At 43.6% G+C, this 25592-nt stretch overlaps 2 long non-coding RNA genes across 2 annotated transcripts; both read left to right on the top strand.

Moving 5' to 3' along the window:
• Nucleotides 1-1103: 1103 nt before the first annotated feature.
• LOC120308393 lies at nucleotides 1104-20863 on the top strand. The gene is made up of 3 exons (XR_005556841.1): nucleotides 1104-1164; nucleotides 20465-20582; nucleotides 20736-20863. It is a non-coding gene; the product is annotated as an uncharacterized LOC120308393 (long non-coding RNA).
• Nucleotides 4685-11910, top strand: LOC120308394. Its single transcript, XR_005556842.1, has 3 exons — nucleotides 4685-4888; nucleotides 6397-6536; nucleotides 11436-11910. It is a non-coding gene; the product is annotated as an uncharacterized LOC120308394 (long non-coding RNA).
• Nucleotides 20864-25592: the final 4729 nt, after the last annotated feature.

Raw genomic sequence — 25592 nt, 5'->3', positions numbered from 1 at the left:
GGGGGGCAGGAGGAACTCAGAGAAAACCAAAATCTTCCTGGGGAAACACGAAAAGAGTCCAGGAGTTCTGCTTTGATCAGGCGAGCGATGGAGCCCCCCCCCCCACACAGACGCTGCCTGGATCTGGGACCCACTTTGGGCGACTGGATGGATGGACACAACTGTGGGGCAGCCTCCTTCGGCTGCGGGGGGGGGGACCCGGCTCTGGCTTGAGGGGCTGGTGCTGGGCCAGGGGGGAGTGTGACCCCTCCAGACCCCCCCCCCAATTCCTTTGGAAGGATTCAGGCCCCCTCTGGACCCCCAAAGCTCTTTTGAACATAATCGGGAATTCAGGATCGGCCTGACCCGCCTTTGCGGAACTGACCACAACCCGAATGTCCTAGAAAAAATGGCTTCCATGGATGTAGTGAAACATAAAAAAAAAAAAAAAGAATGTGTGGTTTTTGGGATAGTTTGGGGGGGAAGTTTTTAGATTTTAATGGATAAGGCTGTAATCCTATACTTGAGAGTATATAGAATTACTGAAGTCCACAGAATTTCTATTAACTGTCCGGGTTATTTTATAAATTATAAATGTATTCTTTGGTTTACTATGCTGTCCATCCCTCCCTCCTTCTTAAAATAGCACTGAGATCTTTCACAAGGGAGAAAACCTGCGCGGATCCTCTTATAAATCCCGTCCATGGATATGGATTTTTTTCCCCTTCTTCTGGCAAAATATCCCCTCCCACTCCCACCCAGAGGAACGGAGCCAACCTCAAGAGGGTCGATTCTGGGGAGGGGGTCCCAGGGCTGATTCCCCCCCCCCATAAAATCCCCCCCCCCTTCTCCGCTTCTCCGCTTCTCCCTCTGCGCCCAACTCTCTCCTCCATCGGGTGAAGTCAAGGGAGACTCTGCCCGGAGACCGATGACGCTGCGGAAGGGAGAATTCCGATTGGTCCTCCTGCTTCTGGGCCCTCCCAATTCCGAAGTTCGAGGAAAACGCCCCCTCCCCCCAATTCCGCCTCTGGGGCTGGGAGCCTCCGCGTCTCCGTCTCTTCTCTCTCTGGGGCGCTTGTGGGGCGGCGTCCATGGGCTCCGCTGGGCTCCCCCTGATGCTGCTGCTGCTGGTAGTTGGAGCGCTGGCCCGGATCCCCGGAAGCGAAGGGGGGAAGGAGACCCCCGGTAAGGAGGGGGGTGGGCGGGGGAGGAGGAGGTTTGGGGGGAGGAGGGGGCTGGGAATCACCCCCGAGACTCGTGGGGGGGGAGGGGGAAGAAAGCTGCTAGCTCTTCAGACGGTAAGAGTGACGGGAGCCAGCGACAGCCTCGATCTCTGCGTGGTCTCCTCCCCCTTCCCTCCCCACCTCCCCCCCAGGAGGGCGGAGAGGGACCCCCTCTTTCCCGATTGCAGCAGAGGTGGGGAGTCGCAGCCGGGCCCCTCTATCGCCCCCCCCTCCAAAATGGCCGGGTCGGAGCGGCTGCATGGAAAGAGGAAGGGGAGGGAAAGCGAAAGAGAAAGAGGGAAACTGAGGCATTTTCAGACCTGAATCCACACAAGGAAAAAGCTGCATTTTGGCCAAAGTATTTTTGCTTCTTCAAAGACTTCAAGTTTTCTCCCCAAATCTCAAATTTGAGGCTTTCAAAGTCAGGCCGGAGTTGAGCTTCGGTCCCTTCCGGGGGAGGCTCTGAATTTGGGGAGGAGCCAAGAAACCCCCACCCCATAATCCCCCGTTGCTCTATCGGGACCTGGAGGGAGGGGGGAAGCGAGAGAGGAGCATTTGGGGGGGCTCTGAATGGCTCCCCTATGGCTCCCCAAAACAATCCCTATCGTGAGGGGGGCTGGAGACCCTCCCTTTGAGATGCTCTTGGGGGGGCTGCAGGGGGGCTTTTGGGGAGGGGGAGACGACACAAGTCTGAATCTCGAAAATCATCCCAAGGCAGGGAGTTGGGCTGAAGGTTGGGGGGAAAAAGATAAGTTGGGGGGACCCAGGGAAGGTGGGAGGTTGAAGGGCTGGGACCCCTCAGGAGTGTCACTCATTCTGCCCCCTTCCCCATATTCCCCGCCCCCCCCCAAAGGCAGAGAGAGAGGGGGGGCATGGATCTTACTTTCCCTCCACCCCAAAAAGTTTCAGCCCCCTCCCTCCATAATTCCTCCCCCTTTAGATCCAACGTTTCCTGCAGAGAGTAGATCTGCTGGACCAGTTGAGCTTCTGCCTGCCTTTGTCCACCCGGGGAGGATGGCGGAGTCCAGCAGGAAGTTCCTCCCCTCCCCCACCAGACCCCCCCCCAGCAAATCTACCTCCTGCTGGCACTGAGAGAGTTCCCCCTCTCTCCTCCAGGGGGCGTCTTCCGCCAGTCTCTCACGGAAGGCCTCCCCCTCCTCCCGCTTCTCGTTTGGGTCCCTCCTTTGCTAGCGGCTGGGGACGATGGGCCCTGGGGCCCCTCCTGACGGCCCGCCTCCTCCTCCTTCCAGGGAGGGGGAGGGGCAGGACTCCCCTCCTGCTCGGGGCCCCCTTTCTCTGCTTCCCCTCAAGCCCACGTTTGAGGACCAGGATGCCAGGAGGCGTGGTGCCCTTCAAGCACTTCTGGGGAGCCACTGGGAGACACCTGAGACTCCCCCTTCACTCACCCAGCCATTTGTGCCATTTCTCTCCTTCCCAACTGGAGGGTCCTGCCCCATTTTGGCACCCAGCGCCTCCCTCCCTCCACCTGAGACCCCAGAGGCCTTTTCCAGGACTGCCCACCTATCGCCACTGCCGCCCCACAGCCCTTCCTCCTTAGCTGGAAGACATCGGTGGCAAAGTAATAAATAAATAAACTGAAAGGGAAGAATGAGACTGTGTGAAATTATAGCATAATATGTGGTTGAAGAGCAGGCAACACCTCCCTCCCTCCCTCTCCCTCCCCCCTCCCTCTCTCTCCCCCTCCCTCCCTCTCTCTCCCCCTCCCTTGCTCCTTCCCTCTCTCCCTCCCTCTCCCTCCCTCTCCCTCCCTCCCTCCCTTTCTCTCTCTCCCTCTCTCCCCTCCCTCTCTCCCTCCCTCTCTCTCCCCCTCCTTCCCTCCCTCCCTCCTTCCCTCTCTCTCCCCCTCCCTCCTTTCCTCCCAGTTTCTCTCTTCCCCTCCCTCCCTCCCTCTCCCTCCCTCCCTCCCTCTCTCTCTCTCTCTCCACAAATGTTTTAGAGTTTGATAGGTAGCAATTTTATTTAGATAAAGAAAGATAAAGCGATAGCAGGCGGCAATCTCAGGTCATTGGCCATATCTTGAAGATATCCATGGTCGTAGATGGAGATGGCATTATTTTCCACCTCTCCTATACAAATGAGAAAAATAATAAGTTGATCAAAGTGAGTTTAAAGTAAATTCTTTCCTTTGCAAAGCTTTGTGAATGCAAACAATATCAGGCAGAGAATCTCATTATGTACTCTGTAGTATCTCTATTGGAGGAGAGTTTTCTTACCGTATACAGCACTTCTGTTGCGGCCCACAGTCCACCTGCCCAAGGTTAAAATATCTCGGAGGACATCCTTTGGGAAAGCAGCGTGCTCCTCGACGAAGACACCGTCGTTGGGCATTCCCTATGAAAAGGAAAAGAGGAGACAGGTAAACGATGAGTAAATATTCCTTAATATTTAAATATATTTTCCCTTCCAAGACACTACCTCCTTCTACAGAACTGCAGGATTCCTTTATCAATTTATATTCTTATTCATTTATAACATAAAAATATCAAAATAAAAAGCAAATAGTAAGGAACAACAATAGGGAAAGAGGAAATGTGGAAAGGGGGGGAAGAAACAAAAGGCGTTGACTTCCGATTCCCTGTTGCAATAAAATAAGGCATGAAAATCAAATCTCAACTTTTTGCATTTCTGTATTAGTATGAACTAGCCATTTCTCTATCAACAAATCAGTCTAATCAGTAAACCCCAAAATCATAGTATCATTTTTTCCACCTCAAGCACAAAGGCCAGAAGCAGTTTCCAAGCAGAAACAATAGTACTTATATTCCTTTCTTTTATCAAAACTGTCAGTTTAGCCAAATTCACTCAGTCAGTTTTCAGGCCCAAGGTGGGACTAGAACTCAGTACCCAGAGTTGTCGTGTTTTGCTCTAATCACTAGACCAAACTGTTTCTCCATTGTGCCTCCTTATTCAAACAAGATATATTTGGCTGAGAATTTGGTAAACCAATATTAAAGTGAAGTGTACTCAAAAAAAAAATAAGCTACAATAACAAAACCCCCAATAAAGTTATTTCAGGAATTGTGAATCAAAAGAAAAATCAATGGCATATTTATCTTTATCAAGTTCCAGGTTGTGCTGATATTAAGTCATCAGACAAAGTCATTCTTATTCTAAGGTGTATTTAAATGGTATCAAAATGGTATTTAACTTGACAAAAAATAATCTTAAGAATTTTTTTTCTGCTTCTTTCCAAGATCTTAGTGAAAAGCTTAAATCTGATTTTATACTATTTCTGCCCAAGCAACTACATTAGCTGGAAGACATCAGTGGCAAAGTAATCACTACAATAAATAAATAAACCAAAAGGGAAGAATGAGACTGTGTGAAATTATAGAATTATAGCACAAATTATAGCAAATTGTAGCACAAATTATAGCAAATTATAGCACAAAGTCCAGAAGCAGTATCCAAGTACAAACAAAAGTACTTATATTCTTTTCTTTTATCAAAGCTGTCAGTTTAGCCATCTCTGCTAACTCCATCAGCTTTTGTAACCGTTCATCCAAGATGGGAATGGAAGCATCCTTCCAAGAATTGCAGGATTCCTAGGACCACAGCAAGTTTTCTCTGACCACACAGATCCATCTCTGCTGATCTCCTGCAGCAGCTCAAATAAATCAGCTCTTAACCCACGTTTGAAGTCTGACTCAAAGATGAATAAGCTGGTAAGCCTACATCTACTAATGTAGGAGGGAAGAAATAATTCTATTTCATATGAAGGATAGACCTTGCTGTGATATATTTCTCTCCAGTATTGCCATGGATCCTTGCTGTGTTACAGTGGCCAGTTGCATTGTGTGTTTTGGATGAAGACCTTGAGTGAGCTGAGAATTTGGTAAACCAATGTTAAAGTGAAGCAAATCAACAAAAATAAGCTATAATAACAAAACCCCCAATAAAGTTCTTTCAAGAATTGTGAATCAAAAGAAAAATCAATGGCATATTTTTCAAATATTTGGAGGCTCATGTTCTCAATAGTCTATACTGTTCAAAGCTATTTCTGTAAAGTAAAACAAAAAGATGTTGAAGATTATCCTGCTTTCAGTGAAGATCGTATTTGTTTAAAAAGGAGTGAGTTACCAATCCTTTGTAAATTATCAGTAATTTTGTTTCTTACCTGGTTCAGACAGGAATGCAAGGAAAAGAAATGTGAACAGCAGATAAAGGATCTTCATGCTGAGACTGGTTCTGGACCAAATCTTACTCCTGGGGCAGAGGTTGCTCTCTATTTATGGAGTTATAATGATTGCATCATATCACCTCAGTGAACTGTTGCAAAATAGTTCTTACATAAGGCAACGGTGCATCTTCCTTGTATTGAAACACTCCTGTTTGTTAGCTGTTACAAAAGCCCTGAGAAGAGCAGCAGACTTAGTTGAACATCTAACCTGCTATGGCTATAAAAGATGGGAGGCTCAGGACTTGCAAGAAAATTCCTTACTGAATTGCTGCCCAAACTCTACAGTCCATGATGATAATGCTCGGCCATGTTCACCAATGGCTGGACTTTGGGAAAAGCCCTTAGAACTAAGTGGTGGAAATCTGGGGTTGGCACTGCTATCATGGGCGACACATTTTTATGGGTGGGTTTTGGGAAAACAGCTGCTCTGCTTCCTGGTGGGTCTTTGTGGCACTCAGATGAAGCACAGACTGATTTGGCTTTCGTTGAAGTATTCCTCCCTCATCCAGGTGATTTCTATTTCTCTGAAAACAGAGAATATATGCAGAGTTCGAGATATCCCTTCAGTCTTAGTTAAGGGTTAATAATAATAATGATGATAAAGTTGGAAGGGACCTTGGAGGTCATCTAGTCCAACCCCCTGCTCAGGTAGGGAACCCTATACCATTTCGGAGAAATGGCTGTCCAGTCACTTCTTAAAAACTTCCAATGTTGGAGCGTATTCACCACTTCTGGAGGCAGGTTGTTCCACTGGTTAATTGTTCTCACTGTCAGAAAGTTTCTCCTTAGTTCTAGGTTGCTTCTCTCCTTGATGAGTTTCCATCCATTTCTTCTTGTCCTGCAGCCCCTGAGGTACTGGAACGCTGCTATCATGTCCCCCCTTGTCCTTCTCTTCATTAAACTAGACATCCCCAATTGCAGCAACCGTTCCTTATATGTTTTAGCCTCCAGTCTCCTAATCATCTTTGTTGCTCTTCTCTGCACTCTTTCTAGAGTCTCAACATCTTTTTTACATCGTGGTGACCAAAACTGGAGGCAGAAGTCCAAGTGTGGCCTTACCACTCCTTATTAGGAGTCCTGTGGGACACAGAAGATCAACTGAAATTGAGAAGGAGAACTGGGTTCCAAAAGCTGTGAGTGTTGGTTACATTGAATGTTTCCTGCTGCTTCAGTTACAAAGGATCTCATGGGGGCCATATTTTTTTATTACTTATCTCTAAATTTCAGTGGTGAGAATATGGCTTTACACTTAGGCAAGAAAAAATGAATGCACAGGTATAGAATAGGTGATATGTGGCTCAATAGGAGTAACTGTGAGATTTTGGCTCCAGAGGTTTTGGGTGCTCCATCACTGGAGGTTTTTAAGAATAATTTGGAAAGCCATTTGTCTGGAATGGTAGGGCTTTCCTGCTTCAGCATGGGATTGGACTAGCAGGTCCCTGCCAAGTCGGTTATTCTGTAAGTTCTGTTGGTTCTCAGGTGTCGCATCCAGTTGCCATGGATGCTGTAGAGATTTAGAGAGGATTTCAAAGTGAAGCACAACCTTTTTCCCATGCCCTGAATAACACAGTAACTTAAAATCTGTTTTCACAAAACAAAACACTCAGACTTAGTTACATATAAAATCATCCTAGTTTCACAAACTAAATATGACTTTTCAACATTTGCCTATTTTTCACCATCTTTTTCTCTTTTGTCTTTTTTTCTTCTCCCAATCTGTGATACAATTGCTCTGAGAAAGGATCCTTACACTGAAGGATGAGAAGAATAGAAAAAAAACCCACTGAAAGATTTAACAATTTCTGTGTTAGATGCAGAAATATAATACAGAAAATGTTAAGTAATCAAGATGCAAAGAATTGTTGCAGTGAAAAAGCATCCTTGGAGGGTCTCTCAGGGAGTCAATATTGAGCCTGGTTGTTGGTGAGCAATGGGTTGAAAGTTCCCAGCAATGAGTGGAAAAGGTGGTTGTTGAGCCACATCTACTAAGCCTTGCCTTGAGGGCTGGAGCCAATTTCTGTGGACTCCCATCAAATAGCCTTGATACAGGACCTGATAGAAGATGAACATGCAAAATTAGAAATCAATTAACCACAGGTGGACTAAAGAGTAGGAGACCAGTGAGACTGAAAATGGCAAAATTGGCAGCCCTAAGAAGAAAGGAAATTCATATTTAATAATGTGGTTCTTTGCCCAAGAACCACAGAAAGCAGTTAATGAGGAAATTGTGGGAGCTGCATCAATAAAAGTGCCTTGAAACCTTGAAATAATGTCAAACTCCTGCTATTCCCCAAGAAACGGACAATTACTTTGTGTAATGAGTGGGTGCAGCAACGGTAATGAGGAAAGCACAGATGCAAACTGACTTGGTGTTTAGTAATCAAGTTAAGTAAGATAGAGAATAATAAAATAAGTGGAGACTATGACTTAAATTTAGGTTTAAAAATAATTGAGGAACACTCCATGGTCCCTTCCATCCCATTTTTGTTCATTTGCTTGAGAGTGTGTTTGGGGCTCAATGGAGCCATGAGAAGTAGGATTGATATGTACCAAAATTGAAGAAAAAGGTGATGCCAATATGACATTTGGGTTGCATGTGCTGTTAAGAGGACTTGGATCCTATTCTCATAATAATTATCTGATTTTAGATGAGTCAAAGTCAAAAGTGATGGTCTTTGGGAAATGACAGCATTGCCCTATAGGGCTAATCGATGAGGAGGCAACAGAGCAAGTTCACACCTTTCCTCACCTGGGGGAATTTTCTCTGGGACTGGATCTGGGCTCCCTCAACATCAAAGGAGCTCACTCAGAAGGCACAAGTGAATGCACTGTTCATTTTTTTTATTAAAAAAAAATCATAGGTATGCAACTTCCTTAGACTGAATTATTAAATACAAAATATCACCGTTCTATTATGCACTTATATTGAGCTGAACTTTGGGATTTAATTTATATCACTATTAGAAGAAATCAGATCACATATCTGAGAAGTATCTTGAGGGTGGATGAAAGGACTTCAACTGCTGCCCTCAGAGCAGAATTGGGAATTTATACAATTTATAAAATTGGGGTATATAAATATTTTTATTAAAATTAATGGTATGGAAAATAATAATAGTAATAATAGGGATGATGATGATGATGATATTGGAAGGGACCTTGGAGGTCATCTAGTCCAACCCCCTGCTCAGGCAGGAAACCCTATACCATTTCAGACAAATGGCTGTCCAATCTCTTCTTAAACACTTCCAGTGTTGGAGCATTCACAGCTTCTGGAGGCAGGTTGTTCCACTGGTTCATTAGTTAGTTAGTTTCCATCCGTTGCTTCTCATCCTGCCTTCAGGTCCTTTGGAGAATAGCTTGACTCCCTCTTCTTTGGAGCAGCCCCTGAGATATTTAAACACTGTTATCATGTCACCCCTCGTCCTTCTCTTCGTTAAACTAATAAGAGTGCCCAAATGCTATTAGAACAAACAAATTTCATTTAAAACATTCTTGATTTTATATTGGGAACTGTCATCTGCCTGTCTTTTTTGCCACTCGAGAAAAACCTAAAAAATGCTGCACAAAGAATCCAAGATGGTTAAAATAGAGAAAAGTAGGGCGTCTTCAGTAAGGCTGGCACACTGAAAGGCATCAGCTGCTACAAATGTACCTTCCAAGTATTGAGTTGAATCTTCCAAACTCCTTACAATGAATTAACCACAGCTGCTCTAAAGAGTAGGAGACCAGTGAGACTGAAAATGGCAAAATTGGCAGCCCTAAAAAGAAAGGAAATTCATATTTAATAATGTGGTTCTTTGCCCAAGAACCACAGAAAGCAGTTAATGAGGAAATCAGTGAGTGGGTGCAGCAACGGTAATGAGGAAAGCACAGATGCCAACTGACTTGGTGTTTAGTAATCAAGTTAAATGAGGTAAAGAATAAAAAAAATAAGTGGGGACTATGACTTAAATTTAGGTTTGAAAATAATTGAGGAACACTGTTTGAAAAGAAGCTGCCTAAATTTCTGTGTGAAGAAGTTGATACTATTTAGCAGTTGTTAGAAGGACATTTGAATTGACCAGGGCTTTTATTTATTCATACTTATGGCATTTTGTTGTCTGGGACGAAGAGTTAGGCTTGAGAGAAGGAACATTTTAGTTTCAGTTATCTCAGTGAACTTGCCACATGGAAAGTGAAGCAAAGCTTCATGAGGACTTTTCACGTATCCTGCTTCCACCCTGTAATCCCTCAGAGGTATTTTTAAATCAACGAAGCTAACCTCTTCTGAAATACTGAAAGGAATTTGTGGTGCTTCTCTCTCAGAAGAAGGCAGTTTGATAAGTCTCACGCTTCTCCTCTAAATCTCTCACAAAGCTGTTTGAATTTGATCCCTGATTATTCACACTGTAATGCAGAGAATATGAGGAGAACACCATAACGTGTTCAAACGTGGCCCAGAGGAAGCTGCATTTGTTTGGTTTTTTAAAATGGGTTTTATGAAAAACTATGGGACAGCAAGTTGATTACCCAAAACTTTTAAAAAAGGACATAAAATGAAATCCAATCCAATCCTAGCCCAGCCCAGCCCAGCCCGCAACCCTTAGCATTCTTTCAGATTAAAAATCCTGTGTCTTCTGAAGGTGAAATGATGGCATGTCAACTTGTTTAGCTTTAATCCTGACTGACTAGAGATGCTACGTAGAGTTGACTTTGATTAGTACTTGGATGGTGGACTGGACCTTGAGGTACACACAGGTACACTTGGCCCCTGCAAAGTATTGCTGTATATAATGAAAAACTGTTTGGATGTGTCCTTCTATAAAAAACTTTTTTTCCATTGTTTAAATGGTACATCTATTGTCAATATCAGTATTGTCTCAAATAAAATAATAAAAATCCATGCAAAACCAACCTAGCCGACAACTTTGTCATCCAAAAGATTGGCTTACTGAAGTACTGAAGCATCACTTTGGTGGAAAAAAAATCAGAAATAAAAAGGAACAATTTAGAGAGAAATATTACTTAGATTTGGTCATTGGCTTGTAAGAGTGCACTTCATCTGAAAATCCCTTGAATGCAATTGTTTATCTTCATTGTTAGCTGCCTTAGGACACACTGCGAGGCTACAGATCAAACTAATAATAAATATGAGTGTGTATTTCCCTGTCAGATTGTGTCACCTAATTGTATTCTCTCAACAGAAAGGACCTTGTGTTGGATACCGTGTGTTGAATATCCCTTTCACACATAAGGCTCACACTCATGACCCATGTGGTGCATCACGTGATCCATGACTCACCCTTTTTGAGGGACACGTTCTCATGACCTCACCTCCATCTCACCTCACTATAGTTTTAGAAACTAGTCAGTCGATTTTAGTTTTAGTTCACCAGCATGGCAGCCATATAAACCGAACATATTTATATACAAATAAAGTTCATCTTTAGGGTTGACAGCCCTTATTTGTAAAGAATTTTCCTTTTTATCTTAACTGCGAGATAATTTTGGACCATGTTCAAAGGGAAGCAGCTTTGCAAAGTTTTATGCACTCGAGAAGAAACCTTTCCAGATTCTGCTGGTCAGAAGATCTTTTCTTGATCATGGTTTTATTCTATTTCAATAAATCTAATGGAATAAAAAATGAATCTTTTATGATAAACGTCACTCCAAAATTAGTATGTTTGGATATCTTATTTTAAAATCCAGCATGTATGAAGACTGGAGGAATGCATGCTAATTCCACTATGAGGAGGAACCCACCGGTTGTCAGTTAATGCTTAAATCTTTTCTCAATTTCATCCCTCAGACTTTGTTAAGTAGAAAGGTATTTTTTTTGTAATCTGATATGTCAGAAGAAAAAGAGAGGGACTGAATGAGGCATCTGCCTGCAATTGTCTCTCCTGCAACCATTTGGAAGTGGTCAGAGATTTTATATTTGTCTACGTGAAGCCCAGAGATGACTTGGCTGATGTTCATGTCTACCTCCATCTTACATGGATGGTGAGTCCTAACATATTTTCTGTGGCATTTCTTCTTTTTCTGCTCAGTCTCTGCCTCAGTCTAAATGTGTGGAAAAATGCCATCCTGGATTTGTCAAGCAGGCTCGAGAAGGAGAGCCAGTTTGCTGCTACGACTGCATTCCTTGTCCAGAGGGGACCATCTCCACTCAGGAAGGTGGGTGACACCACAGGGAAACTTTGATCAATATGCAAGTTAAAGACACATGTAAGTTTGATTGTTTAGTTCTCAATTTTAATGGTGTCCAATTTCTTCCCTAAATGGGATATATAAGAAAAATATCTTGAAGGATAAGGTAAGAAAAAGGATATTGTGCATTGCATGGAAAATCTCTCTTTCATTTCCCAGTTTGGATGTTTCTGTCCATATTTATCTTTCTTAGAAATATGTGTATTCTTTGTAACTTGAGGAATAATTTTTGATCAATGGGTTTTGTTTACCTAAACCCAGTGCTTTTTTCCCCAAAAAAAGAGGTGCCAGAACTCATACACATCATACAACCCGCCTTGCCTACCCTACAAGATTCCATCCAAAAATGGTGCCAGAACTCCATTCTGGGCGCTCTATGAGAAAAAAAGCCCTGCCTAAACCGACTTTACATTACAAACTGATAGATGCATCGATCAATCATTCATTTAATCAGTTAATCTTTAGTAAGATCATTTATCCTTATAAGCTGAGATATCTAATTGGGAGGAACAATAGAGGGAGAGATGTTGGGTTAAAGGAACAATGAAACCCAAAGACAGGAGTCAGCATAAAGTCATCAAGTAGATATTTCCTTTCCACCTTTTCTTATCTTTCCAAATTTCTTTCTTGTTAAATACTGTAGTAAGATATAACACTCCCCCCCCCAAATGCAATATAGTTGTGCTCCTGAAAGGAAAAAAATTCTAACATGCAGTGTTGGGATTAAAATGAACAGAAAGAAGGAGGAAACAGAGAACTAATAAAAGACCAATCTACTAAATATCCTTTGATACCAATGTTGAATTCATTCTCTTTAAAATTTTGCCAAATTGAGAGAATATGGAAACATATTGCTTCACCTTCTCATTTTTACAGGGTAAAAATAGAAATAACACACTCAGTTCCTGTTGTTGAATTTATTTATGAATTAATCTTCGTTAAGATGTTTTTTCAAATTTATTTATCGGGTTTATATGGCTATTTCACACAAAGTGACTCTTGGTGGGATACAATTAAACCAATCATAAAAATTAAAACATTGAGGTATAAATGCTAAGAGAGCAAGAGAGGAATACATCAAGATGCTACCTACCATGAAACCAGCACACGGGGCCCTGTTACCAGGAGATCCCCAGGACCATTGAAAGTATCACATTTGAAGGAATTTCTAGAAGGCCTAATAGTTAGGAGACGCTCTCAATTTCAGGATAGTCAATGGTGTTTTTGTGAAGGGGACTGTACAACCTGTCCTGAAATAGTCAGTGTTGCAACCCTTCTCAAGTGGTTCTTCATGGATCCAACCATGTTAGACAAATTTATCCTCTGTCCAGTATTTTTGGAGCAGTGTATTGAGAGCATGGTTGGTGGGTCACTCATCAGTAACTGAGTTTAAACCTTTTTGGGATAAACATATGTCCATCATCTGAATTTTTTTTGAAAAAAATGAATTGAAATATTAAATAAGTAAGAAAACAAAAAACTCAAAGGGCAGAATCGATGCAGCACTAGGTCTTTTTCTGCCATCAGTTTTCTGTTTCTATCTTTTTATCCCATACTCATAGGGTTGCTCTTGAAAACCACTTGGAATTTATAAAATGGTCCAGAATGCAAAGGCATGCAGTGTTGAGTTTCCGTGTGTTCTTCTATAGGACACCCCTGCTGTGCAGGCTCCACAGAATCCCAGTTTCTTTCCAGGTGCAATTAAATTCATCTTTCAAACCCTCCATGAGACAGAACCAGGGCATCTGCAGGGTTTTCTCTGCTTGAGGATATCTGCTTGTCCCACCAGAGCAGATATAATTGGCATGCAAACAATCCATTCCCTAAAAGATTCCCACTTTATGGATCATCAGAAGCCTGCCTTTTCTGCTGCAGTTCCTGCCCTATTGGACTTACTCCCCCTTGAAAATGAATAAGTCCCCCATCCTCTTAAACATCTGGAGACTTGCTACTTCTCCCAACCATTTGGGATAGGGTAAGGTCAGTGCAGGATAAGAATCTGGTGGATTACCTCAGAGAAGGGAGTTTGCAGCATCAGATAGTTCTTCTTTCGATTTTATATTGTTGTTTGTTGTTCTTCTTTTTTTTATAGTAATAGTAATAGTAGTAAAGTTGGAAGGGACCTTGGAGGTCATCTAGTCCAACCCCCTGCTCAGGCAGGAAACCCTACACCATTTCGGACAAATGGCTGTCCAGTCTCTTCTTAAAATCTTCCAGTGTTGGAGCATTTACTGCTTCTGGAGGCAGGTTGTTCCACTGATTAATTGTTCTCACTGTCAGGAAGTTTCTCCTTAGTTCTAGGTTGCTTCTCTCCTTGATTAGTTTCCACCCGTTGCTTCTTGTCCTGCCTTCAGGTGCTTTGGAAAATAGCTTAATTCCCTCTTCTTTATGGCAGCCCCTGAGATATTGGAACACTGCTATCATGTCCCCCCTCATCCTTCTCTTCGTTAAACTAGACATGCCCAATTCTAGCAACCGTTCCTTATGTGTTTTAGCCTCCAGTCCCCTAATCCTCTTTGTTGCTCTTCTCTGTACTCTTTCTAGAGTCTCAACATCTTTTTTACATCGTGGTGACCCAAACTGGATGTAGTATTCCAAGTGTGGCCTTACCACGGCCTTGTAAAGTGGTATTAACACTTCACGTGATCTTGATTCTATCCCTCTGTTCATGCAGCCTAGCGCTGTGTTGGCCTTTTTGGCAGCTGCAGCACACTGCTGGCTCATATTTAAGTGATTGACCACTAGGCCTCGGAGGTCCCTCTCACAATTACTGCTATTGAGCAAGGTACCCCCGATACTATACCTGTACATTTGGTTTTTCTTGCCTAAATGTAGAACCTTACTTTTTTCACCACTGAATTTCATTCTGTTAGATCAGTCGTTCTCAACCTGTGGGTCGGGACCCCATTTGGGGTCGAATGACCATTTCCCGGGGGTCACCAAACCATGCTGTCCACCATTTTTTTCCCTTTTCCCTAGCTGTCCTACTCCCTCTTATTGGTGGCCACACCCACTTGGGGGTCACCACAACATGGGGAACTGTATTATGGGGTCACGGCATTAGAAAGGTTGAGAATCCCTGTGTTAGATAGTGCCCAGTGTTCAAGTCTGTCCAGATCCTCCTGTATCCTAAGCCTGTCTTCTGGAGTGTTGGCTATTCCTGCCAGCTTGATCCCAATAGACTGTTTCTCTAAAGTGCAATCCAAGATATTGATCTCCCTCTTTCTTAAATAATTGTCATTCAAAATAAGAGATGTACTACATCTTCTACTTCTGGAACTCCACAAATACAAGTATATTCATTGTATACTTGTAGATTTAACTCAATACTTGGAAGGTACATTTGTAGCAGCTGATGCCTTTCAGTGTGCCAGCCTTACTGAAGACGCCCTACTTTTCTCTGTTTTGACCATCTTGGATTCTTTGTGCAGCATTTTTTAGGTTTTTCTCGAGTGGCAAAAAAGACAGGCAGATGACAGTTCCCAATATAAAATCAAGAATGTTTTAAATGAAATTTGTTTGTTCTAATAGCATTTGGGCACTCTTATTAGTTTAACGAAGAGAAGGACGAGGGGTGACATGATAACAGGGTTCCAATATCTCAGGGGCTGCCCCAAAGAAGAGGGAGTCAAGCTCTTCTCCAAAGGACCTGAAGGCAGGATGAGAAGCAACGGATGGAAACTAACTAACTAATTAACCAGTGGAACAACCTTCCTCCAGAAGCTGTGAATGCTCCAACACTGGAAGTGTTTAAGAAGAGATTGGATAGCCATTTGTCTGAAATGGTATAGGGTTTCCTGCCTGAGCAGTGGGTTGGACTAGATGACCTCCAAGGTCCCTTCCAATATCATCATCATCATCACTATTATTACTATTGTTATTATTTTCCATACCATTAATTTTAATAAAAATATTTATATACCCCAATTTTATAAATTGTATAAATTCCCAATTCTGCTCTGAGGGCAGCAGTTGAAGTCCTTTCATCCACCCTCAAGATACTTCTCAGATATGTGATCTAATTTGTTCTAATAGTGATATAAATTAAATCCCAAAGTTCAGCTCAATATAAGTGCATAATAGTAACGGTGGTATTTTGTATTTAATAACTCAGTCTAAGGAAGCTGCATACCTATGAGGTTTTTTTTAAAAAAAATGAACAGTGCATTCACTTGTGCCTTCTAAGTGAGCTCCTTTGATGTTGAGGGAGCCCAGATCCAGTCCCAGAGAAAATTCCCCCAGGTAAGGAAAGGTGTGAACTTGCTCTGTTGCCTCCTCATCGATTAGCCCTATAGGGCAATGCTGTCATTTTCCAAGAACCATCACTTTTGACTTTGACTCATCTAAAATCAGATAATTATTATGAGAATAGGATCCAAGTCCTCTTAACAGCACATGCAACCCAAATGTCATATTGGCATCACCTTTTTCTTCAGTTTTGGTACATATCAATCCTACTTCTCATGGCTCCATTGAGCCCCAAACACACTCTCAAGCAAATGAACAAAAATGTGATGGAAGGGACTATGGAGTGTTCCTCAATTATTTTTAAACCTAAATTTAAGTCATAGTCTCCACTTATTTTATTATTCTCTACCTTACTTAACTTGATTACTAAACACCAAGTCAGTTTGCATCTGTGCTTTCCTCATTACCGTTGCTGCACCCACTCATTACATAAAGTAATTGTCCGTTTCTTGGGAAATAGCAGGAGTTTGACATTATTTCAAGGTTTCAAGGCACTTCCACAATTTCCTCATTAACTGCTTTCTGTGGCTCTTGGGCAAAGAACTACATTATTAAATATGAATTTCCTTTCTTTTTAGGGCTGCCAATTTTGCCATTTTCAGTCTCACTGGTCTCCTACTCTTTAGTGCACCTGTGGTTAATTGATTTCTAATTTTGCATGTTCACCTTCTATCAGGTCCTGTATCAAGGCTATTTGATGGGAGTCCACAGAAATTGGCTCCAGCCCTCAAGGCAAAGCTTAGGAGATATGGCTCAACAACCACCTTTTCCACTCATTGCTGGGAACTTTCAATGCATTGCTCACCAACAACCAGGCTCAATATTGACTCCCTGAGAGACCCTCCAAGGATGCTTTTTCACTGCAACAATTCTTTGCATCTTGATTACTTAACATTTTCTGTATTATATTTCTGCATCTAACACAGAAATTGTTAAATTTTTCAGTGGGGTTTTTTTGTTTTCTATTCTTCTCATCCTTCACTGTAAGGATCCTTTCTCAGAGCAATTGTATTACAGATTGGGAGAAGAAAAAAAGAGAGAAGAGAAAAAGTTGTTGAAAAATAGGCAAATGTTGAAAAGTCATATTTAGTTTGTGAAACTAGGATGATTTTATATGTAACTAAGTCTGAGTATTTTGTTTTTGAAAATAGATTTTAAGTTACTGTGTTATTCAGGGCACGGGAAAATGCTTGTGCTTCACTCTGAAACCATCTCTAAATCTCTACAGCATCCATGGCAACTGGATGCGACACCTGAGAACCAACAGAACTTACAGAATAACCGACTTGGCAGGGTCCTGCTAGTCCAATCCCATGCTGAAGCTGGAAAGCCCTACACCGTTCCAGACAAATGGCTTTCCAAATTATTCTTAAAAACCTCCAGTGATGGAGCACCCAAAACCTCTGGAGCCAAACTCTCACAGTTACTGCTATTGAGCCACGTATCACCTATTCTATACCTGTGCATTCCTTTTTTCTTGCCTAAGTGTAAAGCCATATTGTTCTCACCACTGAAATGCAGAGGTAAGTAATAAAAAAATATGGCCCCCATGAGATCCTTTGTAACTGAAGCAGCAGGAAACATTCAATGTAACCAACACTCACAGCTTTTGGAACCCAGCTCTCCTTCTCAATTTCAGTTGATCTTCTGTGTCCCACAGGACTCCTAATAAGGAGTGGTAAGGCCACACTTGGACTTCTGCCTCCAGTTTTGGTCACCACAATGTAAAAAAGATGTTGAGACTGTAGAAAGAGTGCAGAGAAGAGCAACAAAGATGCTTAGGGGACTGGAGGCTAAAACATATAAGGAACGGTTGCTGCAATTGGGGATGTCTAGTTTAACGAAGAGAAGGATGAGGGGGGACGTGATAGCAGTGTTCCAGTATCTCAGGGGCTGCCCCAAAGAAGAGGGAGTCAAGCTATTCTCCAAAGCGCCGGAAGGCAGGACAAGAAGCAACAGGTGGAAACTAATCAAGGAGAGAAGCAACCTAGAACTAAGGAGAAACTTTCTGACAGGTAGAACAATTAACCAGTGGAACAACCTGCCTCCAGAAGTGGTGAATGCTCCAACACTGGAAGTTTTTGAAGAAACTTGACAGCCATTTGTCCAAAATGGTATAGGGTTTCCTGCCTGAGCAGGGGGTTGGACTAGATGACCTCCAAGGTCCCTTCCAACTTTATCATTATTATTATTATTAACCCTCAATTAAGACTGCAGGGATATTTCCAACTCTGCATATTCTCTGTCTTCAGAGAAATAGAAATCTCCTGGATGAGGAGGAATACTTCAACGAAAGCCAAATCAGTCTGTGCTTCATCTGAGTGCCACAAAGACCCACCAGGAAGCAGAGCAGCTGTTTTCCCAAAACCCACCCATAAAAATGTGTCGCCCATGATAGCAGTGCCAACCCCAGATTTCCATCACTTACTTCTAAGGGCTCTTCCCAAAGTCCATCCATTGGTGAACATGGCCGAGCATTATCATCATGGACTGTAGATTTTGGGCAGCAATTCAGTAAGGAATTTTCTTTGACCCATTCGGACACTGCAAGTCCTGAGCCTCCCATCTTTTATAGCCATAGCAGGTTAGATGTTCAACTAAGTCTGCTGCTCTTCTCAGGGCTTTTGTAACAGCTAACAAATAGGAGTGTTTCAATACAAGGAAGATGCACCGTTGCCTTAGGTAAGAACTAAATTGCAACAGTTCACTGAGGTGATATGATGCAATCATTACAACTCCATAAATAGAGAGCCATGTCTGTCCCAGGAGTAAGATTTGGTCCAGAACCAGTCTCAGCATGAAGATCCTTTATCTGCTGTTCACATTTCTTTTCCTTGCATTCCTGTCTGAACCAGGTAAGAAACAAAATTACTGATAATTTACAAAGGATTGGTAACTCACTCCTTTTTAAACAAATACGATCATCACTGAAAGTAGGATAATCTTCAACATCTTTTTGTTTTACTTTACAGAAATAGCTTTGAACAGTATAGACTATTGACAACATGAGCCTCCAAATATTTAAAAAATATGCCATTGATTTTTCTTTTGATTCACAATTCTTGAAAGATGTTTATTGGGGGTTTTGTTAATGTAGCTTATTTTTGTTGATTTACTTCACTTTAACATTGGTTTACAAAATTCTCAGCTCACTCAAGGTCTTCATCCAAAACACACAATGCAACTGGCCACTGTAACTCAGCAAGGATCCTTGGCAATACTGGAGAGAAATATATCACAGTAAGATCTATCCTTCATATGAGATAGAATTATTTCTTCCCTCCTACATTAATAGATGTAGGCTTACCAGCTAATTCATCTTTGAGTCAGACTTCAAACCTGGGTTAATGGCTGATTTATTTGAGGTGCTGCAGGAGATCAGCAGAGATGGATCTGTGTGGTCAGAGAAATCTTGCTGTGGTCCTAGGAATCCTGCAATTGTTGGAAGGATGCTTCCATTCCCATCTTGGATGAATAGTTACAAAAGCTGATGGAGTTAGCAGAGATGGCTAAACTGACAGTTTTGATAAAAGAAAAGAATATAAGTACTTTTGTTTGTACTTGGATACTGCTTCTGGACTTTGTGCTATAATTAGCTATAATTTGTGCTATAATTCTATAATTTCACACAGTCTCATTCTTCCCTTTGGGTTTATTTATTTATTGTAGTGATTACTTTGCCACTGATGTCTTCCAGCTAATGTAGTTGCTTGGGCAGAAATAGTATAAAATCAGATTTAAGCTTTTCACTAAGATCTTGGAAAGAAGTAGAAAAAAAATTCTTAAGATTATTTTTTCTCAAGTTCAATACCATTTTGAATACCATTTAAATACAACTTAGAATAAGAATGACTTTGTCTGATGACTTAATATCAGCACAGCCTGGAACTTGATAAAGATAAATATGCCACTGATTTTTCTTTTGATTCACAATTCTTGAAATAACTTTATTGGGGGTTTTGTTATTGTAGCTTATTTTTTTTTTGGTAGGCTTCACTTTAGTATTGGTTTACCCAATTCTCAGCCAAATATGTTTTGTTTGAATAAGGAGGCACAATGGAGAAACAATTTGGTCTAGTGATTAGAGCAAAACACGACAACTCTGGGTACTGAGTTCTAGTCCCACCTTGGGCCTGAAAGCTGACTGAGTGAATTTGGCTAAACTGACAGTTTTGATAAAAGAAAAGAATAAAAGTACTATTGTTTCTACTTGGAAACTGCTTCTGGCCTTTGTGCTTGAGGTGGAAAAAAATGATACTATGATTTTGGGGTTTACTGATTAGACTGATTTGTTGATAGAGAAATGGCTAGTTCATACTAATACAGAAATGAAAAAAGCTGAGATTCGATTTTCATGCCTTATTTTATTGCAACAGGGAATCGGAAGTCAACGCCTTTTGTTTCTTCCCCCCACTTTCCACATTTCCTCTTTCCCTGTGGTTGTTCCTTACTATTTGCTTTTTATTTTCATATTTTTATGTTATAAATGAATAAAAATATAAATGGATAAAGGAATCCTGCAGTTCTGTAGAAGGAGGTAGTGTCTTGGAAGGAAAAATATATTTAAATATTAAGGAATCTTTACTCATCGTTTACCTGTCTCCTCTTTTTCTTTTCATAGGGAATGCCCAAGGACAGTGTTTTTCTCGAGGAGGACACTGCTTTGACAAACTATGTCCTCGTGGACATTTTAATCTTGGGCAGCTGGACTGTGGGCGGGAACACAAGTGCTGTGAACGGTAAGAAAACTCTCCTCTAATAGAGATACTACAGATACAGTACATAATGAGATTCTCTGCCTGATATTGTTTGCATTCAGAAAGCTTTGCAAAGCAAAGAATTTACTTTAAACTCACTTTGATCAACTTATTATTTTTTTCTCATTTGTATAGCAAAATTGGAAAATAATGCCATCTCCATCTAGGACCATGCATATCTTCAAGATATGGCCAAGGACCTGAGATTGCCGCCTGCTATCGCTTTATCTTTCTTTATCTAAATAAAATTGCTACCCATCAAACTCTAAAACATTTGTGGAGAGAGGGGGGGAGGCAGGGAGAGGGAGGGAGAGGGAGGGAGGGGGAGAGAGAGGGAGGGGGACGGAGGGGGGAGGGGAGGGAGAGAGAGGGAGGGAAGGGGAGGGAGGGAGAGAGAGGGGGGGGAGGGGAGGGGGAGGGAGGGGGAGAGAGAGGGAGGGAGGGAGGGAAAGAAAGAGAGGGAGGGAGGGGGAGAGAGAGGGAGGGGGAGGGAAGGAGGGAGGGAGGGGGAGAGAGAGGGAGGGGGAGGGAGGGGGGAGGGGGAGAGAGAAAGAGGGAGGGAGGGAGGGAGGGAGGTGTTGCCTGCTCTTCAACCACATATTATGCTATAATTTCACACAGTCTCATTCTTCCCTTTTGGTTTATTTATTTATTGCTTTGCGATTACTTTGCCACCGATGTCTTCCAGCTAATGTAGTTTCTTCGGCAGAAATAGTATAAAATCAGATTGAAGCTATTCACTAAGATCTCAGAAAGGAGCAGAAAAAAAATTCTTAAGGTTATTTTTTTTCTCAAGTGAAATAGCATTGGATACAACTGAGAATAAGAGTGACTTAATATCAGCACAGCCTGGATCTTGATAAAGGAAATGAAGATGCAGCAATAGGAAATCCGCAAGAGAGAGAGGATACTTTCCTGGCCCAATCTTTTTGTTAAACAGACAGACCAACAGATGTTATGAAATTGATTAGATACCATCTAAACAAATAGATAGACTACACAATAAAACCACATTATCTGAGGTGAGTCACATAGGACCTGATGCAGGCAAACAAACACAGCCAACATGTGAGGGATACTATTGTGGACACTATTACACCTATGCTAATAAAAGGGTGTGATCTAACAACGTACACAGGTGAAAACATAATTTGCACAACCAGTATCCATACAAGCCTGAACCTATTCAATTCCTCCCCCCTCTCAACTTTCATTCACACACTTTCTACTTCTCTTTTATTGCAATGTCTAAATTTATAAGGGGATGTAAATATTTAACCTGTGACATAAATCATCCTATAAAATGTTAAAATCTCAACTATGAATCAGACCTCACTGAAAATAATTATTAAAATACAAATAGTAAGTACCAGAGTAGGTCTAGGGCCAATAGTTAACATATATCCACTCTTTATTAGCCTTTTAATGCAGCATTTTTTACAACACAGGCAGGGTACACGTAACACAGAAATGAGCTAGAAGCATCATGGCAGTTCTAAAGCAAAGGATCTTCACAGCTTGACACTTTATTGTTGAACAACATGTCAGTTTGTTCCCATTTCCCTCTTTGCACATACAGTACTCATTACACAAGATAATTGACCGTTTCTGGGGTAATACCAGGAGCTCAACATTATTTCTAGACTTCAGTGCACTTTCAGAAATACAGCTAGCCTCTGCCTGCTCCCTGCGGTTCTTGAGCAAAGAACTGCTCCCTGCGGTTCTTGGGCAAAGACCTAAATTACTAATAATTGACTTTCTTTTCAGATTGGCTAGTTTTGCCATGTGTAGCCTCACTGACCCTCTAATACTCACTGCCTGTGAGGGCAAGGTGGGCAGGGGGGAGTCCTCAGAAAGGGGCTCCCCCTCAAGGCAAAGAGCCCTTTCTAACTCCAGTTCTATCACTGGCAGGAGAAGAAAGGAGGTTTGGGTCTAGTAAACCCTGCAATGTTCTCCTCTCTTCTCCAGCCCTTCTTATTCAGCTGAGTGAAAGAGTCCAACGGAAGAGTGAGAAATTCCTACACCTGCTGGCTCTCCCTGATGATGCAAGGAACTAAGCCTGTTGCTCCTGTACATCAACACATACTTCCCCGAGTTCCCCCAGGTGGCAGCCCATAATTATGTTCCAGGAAAATATGGGGTAGCCGTATTTAGTTTGCATCTAAGGTGATGTTGACTGCAGAACGATCTCATAATATTGTGAAGAGAGGCATTGTGTTGTAAGGTTTTGAGACTGTTCCTCCACCGACCTAGTCTTTATGTGCCCCAGATGAGGAATGGGAGGGAGACAAAATCAGCCCTTGGAGATCGAAGCCATAGGAATCCTGCAGAAGCAGCCTGGATGGCTTCTGGAGGGGGCAAGGCTCAGTGGGAGAGCTATCTAGGGGCATCTAGGGGTGCTGGGGAGAAGGGAGGGGTCTTCCACTCAGAGTTGCCCCCTTGATCTTTCCTCTCTCCCGCAGAGCTGCTCTCCCTCCCTCCCTCCCCCCTGATGGCAAATGTCTCCTACACCAGGAATGGCTTCGGCTGGACTTTCTGCTCTGGCCCCAAGAGGCCCTGGGGAAGAGACCCTTCCCAACACCCCCTGCCCAGGAGCCCTCAGACCAGGGAGATGGACATCAGGGCGACCTTCCCAGAGATCAAGGCCGTTGGCCACAGGACCACTCCGGGCCTTTTCTGAGGGGAGGGGTCTCAGATGAGCTTCGGTTGGGGGTCACACGTGAGACTCGCCCAGGACTCTCTCTGTTGGAGACCCTCTGCCCAACCTTCAGCCCAACTCCCTGCCTTGGGATGATTTTCGAGATTCAGACTTGTTTCCTCTCCCCCTCCCCCAAAGCCCCCCTGCAGCTGCCCCCCCAAGAGCATCTCAAAGGGAGGGTCTCCAGCCCCCCTCACGATAGGGATTGTTTTGGGGAGCCATAGGGGAGCCATTCAGAGCCCCCCCCCCAAATGCTCCTCTCTCGCTTCCCCCCTCCCTCCAGGTCCCGATAGAGCAACGGGGGATTATGGGGTGGGGGTTTCTCGGCCTCCTCCCCAAATTCGGAGCCTCCCCCGGAAGGGACCGAAGCTCAACTCCGGCCTGACTTTGAAAGCCTCAAATTTGAGATTTGGGAAGAAAACTTGAAGTCTTTGAAGAAGGAAAAATACTTTGGCCAAAATGCAGCTTTTTCCTTGTGTGGATTCAGGTCTGAAAATGCCTCAGTTTCCCTCTTTCGCTTTCCCTCCCCTCCCTCTTTCCACGCAGTGGCTCCGACTCCGACCCGGCCATTTTGGAGGGGGGGGCGATAGAGGGGCCCGGCTGCGACTCCCCACCTCTGCTGCAATCGGGAAAGAGGGGGTCCCTCTCCGCCCTCCTGGGGGGGAAGTGGGGAGGGAAGGGGGAGGAGACCACGCAGAGATCGAGGCTGTCGCCGGCTCCCGTCACTCTTACCCTCTGAAGAGCTAGCAGCTTTCTTCCCCCTCTCCCCCCACGAGTCTCGGCGGTGCTTCCCAGCCCCCTCCTCCCCCAAACCTCCTCCTCCCCCCGCCCAGCCCCTCCTTACCGGGGGTCTCCTTCCCCCCTTCGCTTCCGGGGATCCGGGCCAGCGCCCCCGCCAGCAGCAGCAGCATCAGGGGGAGCCCAGCGGAGCCCATGGACGCCGCCCCACAAGCGCCCCAGAGAGACGAGAGACAGAGACACTGAGGCTCCCAGCCCCAGAGGCGGAATCGGGGGGTCTGGCTTGGGGGGCGAGGGGGCGTTTCCCTCGAACTTCGGAACTGGGAGGGCCCAGAAGAAGCAGGAGGACCAATCGGAATTCTCCCTTCCGCCGCGTCATCAATCTCCGGGCAGAGTCTCCCTTGACTTCACCCGATGGAGGAGAGAGTTGGGCGCAGAGGGAGAAGCGGAGAAGCGGAGAAGGGGGGGGGGATTTTATGGGGGGGGAATCAGCCCTGGGACCCCCTCCCCAGAATCGACCCTCTTGAGGTTGGCTCCGTTCCTCTGGGTGGGAGTGGGAGGGGATATTTTGCCCGAAGAAGGAAAAAAAAAATCCATATCCATGGACGGGATGTGTAAGAGGATCCGAGCGGGTGGGTACATAAATATGTTTAATAAATAAAATGACATTTTCAAAATAAAATAAAATAAAATAAAAATTTAAAATAAATAAATAATAAAAAAATAAGAGGATCCGAGCAGGTTTTCTCCCTTGTGAAAGATCTCAATACTATTTTAAGAAGGATGGATGGATGGACGGATGGATGCATGGACAGCATATTAAACCAAAGAATAAATTTATAATTTATAAAATAACCCGGAAAATTAGTAGAAATACTGTGGACTTCAATAATCGTTTATCCTCAATTATAGGATTACAACCTTAACCATTAATGTCCAAAAACCTCCCCCCACAAACTATCCAAAAAACCAGACATTCTTTTTTTAATGTTTCGCTACATCCATGGAAACCACTTTTTCTAGGACATTCGGGTTGTGGTCAGTTCCGCAAAGGCTGGTCAGGCCGATCCTCCATTCCCGATTCTGTTCAAAACAGCTTTGGGGGTCCAGAGGGGGCCTGAATCCTTCCAAAGGAACGGGGGGGGGGACTGGAAGGGTCAGACTCCCCCCTGGCCCAGCACAGCCTGGCAGGCCAGAGCCGGGTCCCCCCCCCGCAGCTGAAGGAGGCTGCACCACAGTTGTGTACATCCAGCCAGTCGCCCAAAGTGGGTCCCAGATCCAGGCAGCGTCTGGGGGGGGAGGGGTCCATCGCTCGCCTGATCAAAGCAGAACTCCTGGACTCTTTTCCTGTTTCCCCAGCAAGATTTTGATTTTCTCTGAGTTCCTCCTGCCACCCCAGCCCTCAACACCCCCCCCACACACACAAACACACAAACACACAGAGGAACCTTGGTTGTTTCTGCTGAAGAAGTGCAGCTCAAGAGGGTATTTCACGACAACCCCGGAGCGGAGGATGGACTTCCCTTTGCCCTCCCCCCCCCCGGATTCTATGGGGG

The sequence above is a fragment of the Crotalus tigris genome, unplaced genomic scaffold, assembly GCF_016545835.1.
Source record: "Crotalus tigris isolate CLP2741 ecotype Arizona unplaced genomic scaffold, ASM1654583v1 scf7180000017910.250757, whole genome shotgun sequence".
In the NCBI taxonomy this organism is placed as follows: Eukaryota; Metazoa; Chordata; class Lepidosauria; order Squamata; family Viperidae; genus Crotalus; species Crotalus tigris.
The sequence above is the reverse complement of the archived record's forward strand: the minus strand, read 5'-3'. Positions and strand labels throughout refer to the sequence as shown.